The sequence below is a fragment of the Suricata suricatta genome, chromosome 7 (genome assembly GCF_006229205.1).
Source record: "Suricata suricatta isolate VVHF042 chromosome 7, meerkat_22Aug2017_6uvM2_HiC, whole genome shotgun sequence".
In the NCBI taxonomy this organism is placed as follows: Eukaryota; Metazoa; Chordata; class Mammalia; order Carnivora; family Herpestidae; genus Suricata; species Suricata suricatta.
This window is the reverse complement of record NC_043706.1, coordinates 143,803,592-143,808,443: the sequence shown is the minus strand read 5'-3', so window position 1 is coordinate 143,808,443 and position 4,852 is coordinate 143,803,592. Positions and strand designations below refer to the sequence as shown.

The following is a 4,852-nucleotide window of genomic DNA, read 5'->3' as shown; positions in this document are numbered from 1 at the left end:
AGAGAGAGAGAGAGAGAGAGAGAGAGAGAGAGAGAGAGAGAGAGAATATCCCAAGCAGGTTCCACACTGTCAGTGCAGAGCCCAATGTGGGGGCTCGATCCCGCGAACCATGAGATCATGACCTGAGCCAGATGCTTAAGCCACTAAGTCACCCAGGTGTCCTGAGAACATATTTTTAAAAATCATTTATCAGACAAAATAGCTGAACTTAATATATTTTACTTCCTTAATATTAACTCCAAGCAGCTATTTTGCTAATAATATTTAGGTTTCTAGGGTCTCATGGGAGTCTGTATAGAAAAACACTCCTTCTGCCCCCATCCCTGTAAGCTATACTTCTTAGCTGTTCTACTTTTCCTCTACAGAGTTTGTTTTGCTTTGCTTCTTCCTGGGTTCACTGCCTGCTCCTCTAACAGTGGCCTTCTCAGGTTTTCCCACTACCTGTACACTTTCTACAAAAAGACTCTCACCCAGGCCCCGTGATCCTGCCTGGCAGCCCAGTCTACTCCCAACCCTCTCCCTCCACCTGACGCTGCGGACCATCACCTGGTCAGGAGACCCGGACCCACCAGCCCCAAACAGCCTCCGGATCCCACCAGCACCTCAACCTAACCTGTCTTCTGCTCCCAAATGTTCTCTCACTCCAGACCAGCAGCACCCACCCCAGGAAAACAGGGACTATCCAGAAACCTGGGTAACATTGGCTTACCCTCCCAAGTAAAATACAGTCTACACTGGGTCTCGGTAACCCCAGCTCCTAGGAAAACCGTGTGCCCCTTCCCTCTCAGTGGCCGGGCTCGGGGACCCGTCCCCAATGTGGGCTGCACATACCTACTTCCAACCCGCCCCCCTCAGATCCATCCTCTACTCAGCTCCAGGGGTAAGCACGCGAGATTTGAAGCCTAAGCTACACCGAAAGCTCTCTGAATCCACACCTTAACCTCTCCAGCAGCTTACTAACAGATCACATCAGATTTCTCCATCAAGTCTTCCCGATGGCAAAGGGAAATAAATGAGGGTGTCCGTGGGCAGAGCCTGAAGCGACATGTGAAGAGCTTCCTGTAACACTACATGTAAAGGTTACATCCTAACCCACATTAAAAGCATATTTTCTTATAAAAAGACTTATTAAGTTATCCACAAAAACTTCTACTCTTAGCTTCCTCTACCACGACGCACACATCCCTGTGCACACTTGAATATTCCTCAAGAAGTCGCTGAGGAAATGACCATTCGGCTAATGTCAAATTCCTTCTCTGGCGTACACAGTCCCTTCAGGTCTAGAAAGCCAATGACACTTTAGGTCAGCACGTGGAGTCACCTCCGAGTGTCCCCCTCATCCTCTTCCAAGTTTTCACTACCCATCTTCTTCATCTTTGGATTTTCTCTCCCTCCTCTTCGTTTTCCTCTTCCTTTTTTACTCCCTTACTGCATACATTTAGAAGTCACTTTAAATCTCTCAAACAAGACAGGATACATATAAACAGATAACCATCTGGGTCTCAAAAGGAATCTATGATTCATGGGACCAGTACGCATCTCACTCTTCTGGAGCTGTGAATCGGGGACCACAGTTCCCACGGACTACAGAACTCAGACTCAGCAGTACGGGCACTAAGGGTCGGAGTACACGTATGATGCTAGGTGTCAAAGCTGCAGGGCCAGCTGCCGCCATGGCTGTGGCCGTGGGGAACACGACATTTAAACAATGCTCGGCCTGAAGAAAGGGAATCCTCAGCAGTTTGTCATGGAGGCAGAATCAAGGGCTGAGAACCAGGGTCCACAGACCACCTCATAAATGGAGACGAGAGGTCACGAGGAAGAGAAGACTGCTCGCAGGACACGAGTGCAAACACAGCTCTGCCCTGACGCAGCCGACCTGCTCCCACATTCGCATACTGGATCCCGAGTAGGGACTTGGACTCAGGCTTGGACTCGAGAACGGTCTACAGTTAGAGGAATGCCTCCAGGCCCAACATTCAAAACCCTACAATTAGCAAGTCAGCTAACAGGTATATAGGATGCAACGCTGCAACACCCACTTGTTGAGTCCACAGAGGTGACAGCCTGAAAGAGATGCAGTTATATTAGGGGACAGTTATATTAAGTCGGACATTCTTAGAAAAGGCGGGATCGATGATAGAGTCCCTCTAACACAATGGTTTCCTTGAAACTCAAAATGATGATACTATCATTTGTAACAAGTAAAACTGACTTCTAAGTTTATAACAAGTATCTTCTTTGTTGAATACAATTATAGGTTAATTACAAATAAAAATTTTATGTCAAATACCTAAAAATACACAAATTCAATTTATACCTCAAACAGTCAAATCATGTGTTTTGCCTCTTTATAATCTGTACTTGCCTTAGAAATAGAAAGCAGTTTCCAGTGTGTCCTGGTAAATGGAAAAACCAAGTGGGAGAGAGGGGACATTTAAGTAAAGGGACTGATGGAGACAAAAACTGAACTTCTCTAAGTATTCCTTGCTGGTACATTTGCCTTAGAAACTATTAAGGTACATTAAATTTTTAAGACTCAAACCTCTAGAATCAAAAGCAAAATAAAACAAAAGTCTAAATATCAATCAATATGAGTATATAACTATGGACAGGAATCAATTAGGTGATTTCAAAACACAGTAATTTTTTTCTTTCCCAATTTTTCTTTAAATTCCAGGGAGTTAACACATACGGTAAAACTGGCTGCAGAGGCAGAACTCAGGGCTTCATCACTTACATGCAACAGCCGGTGCTCATCCCAACAAGCGCCCTCCTCAGTGCCCATCCCCTGCCCCCTTCTCTCCGTTTGTTTTGTCATTAAGAGTCTCTTATGGCTTGCCCCCCTCTTTCTTTTCTCCCTTTCCCATCTGTTCATCTGTTTTGTTTCTTAAATCCCATATATAAGTGAAATCATATGGAATCTTTCTCTGACTGACTTATTTCACGTAGCATAATGCTCTCTAGCTCCATCCATGTCATTGCAAATGGCAAGATTTCATTGTATTTGATCATCAAGTAATATTCCACTGTGTGCGTATACCATACTTTCCTTATCCATTCATCAGTCAGTGGATATTTGGGCTCTTGCTGCTGTAAACATTGGGGGGGGGGGGATGTGCCCCTTCAAGTATCTGTTTCTTATCTTCCAAAGAAGACATCCAGATGGCTAACAGACACATGAAAAGATGCTCAGCATCATGCATCAGCAAGGAAACTCAGATCAAAACCACAATGAGATACCACCTCCACCTGTCAGAATGGCTAAAAATAGTAACACAAGAAACAACAGGCGTTGGCAAGGACGGGGTGAAAGGGGACCCGTATGCGCTCACTGCTGGCAGAAATGCAGACCGCTCTGGTGGTGGTGCAGCCACTCTGGGAAACAGTATGCAGTTTCCTTAAAGAGTTAAACACAGAGGCGCCTGGGTAAGCATCCGACGTTGGCCCAGGTCATGGTCCTAGTTTGTTAGTTCGAGCCCCGAGTCAGGCTCTGTGCTGAGAGCTCGGAACCTGGAGCCTGCTTCGGATTCTGTGTCTCCCTCTCTCTCTGCCCCTCCTCCACTCGCACTGTCTCCCCCCACCAAAACATAAACATTAAAAAAAAAATTTACAAATAGAAGTTCTCTATGACCTAGCAATCACCCTACTATGTATCTGCCCAAAATGCAGTAATCCGACAGTATATCCTTACAAGGTATCTCACAAGCAAGTTTACCAAGAAGCTTCAAATTTCTTCATTATGATACTGCTGCTAGTAACAGCATTATTTGTATTTTGACATTACTGTTTATAATGGGAAAACAAATAATTATGTTATTGGTGTTGGGGAGAATTTTTATCATGAGAAGAAATGACAGCTGCTTCTGCAGTCAGAGTAGTGACAACAAGCACTGGAAGGATTTGCAGCTCTGCCCACAAGAGAGGCGGACGGGAGCCGGCACCACGGAGCTCTCCCAGCAACGGGAGAGAACAGCACTCCTAAGAGAAACAGCCACGTCCTAGCCTGGGTCAGCAAATTCACAAGGTCACACAGGGAGACTCCCCAGGACCACTGGGGACACGACAAAGCCTCAGGTGCCAGGCGGAAGGGACCCTCACTGTCCCTAACTGATAATTCCATAATCAGTGAGGGCAGTAACTCCAACATATAGAAAAACACCGATCAGTTTTAACTTCACAAATTCCTCCGAAAATTCACAAACCACTGCTCACCTGTGGCTGCGGTAACAAGTGTCTCCGCCCCACTGCTCTCGCTCCCAAACCTAACCCTGCCTCTGCCCCCGATCACGGAACCGAGAAAGCCGGAGGCAAACAAGGGTAAACCACAGGATGTGGTCGGCAAAACCTACAAGAAAACCACCCAGGTTTTCAAGTGAGGACGCCGAGCGGGAGGGAGAGGAGGAAAGAGGGCGGCACCAGCAAACCACAGCCCGCGGCGCCCCACGCCGCCTTCGGTCGGACCCTGACAGAGGGCAGCGGTCGGGGACCGGGAGGGAGGGCTAGAAGCCAAGGATGTGGAGAGCGGACTGTGCACTCCTGCACGGGGTGACGGTGCTGCGGCCTCTCTCTACTTCTCAAGAGTCTCTACCTTTAGGAAAATACACCGAAGCCGAAGCTGAAATACTGAGAAGTCTGCGGTTTGCTTCAGAACCTCTGGGAAGAGGCGCAATAGCGGCGGCGCAGGGCGGGCAGAGTGCGGAGGCCCGCGGCTCCCCGCGTCCTGTACACGGCCCGACTGCTCCGAGCCCACAGCCCTCCGCGAAGACCGCGCCGCCGAGAAGCCCGTAACGCAGCACCCGCAGCGATCCGGCAGCCCGCGGGCGCGCAAGTGTGTGTCCCCCCCCCCCCC

General features: G+C 48.1%; 1 protein-coding gene across 1 annotated transcript in view; it reads right to left on the bottom strand.

Moving 5' to 3' along the window:
* The window catches only part of AFDN (afadin, adherens junction formation factor), a 94,694-nt gene that overhangs the window by 82,134 nt on the left and 7,708 nt on the right, over nt 1-4,852 (bottom strand). The window lies entirely within an intron of this gene.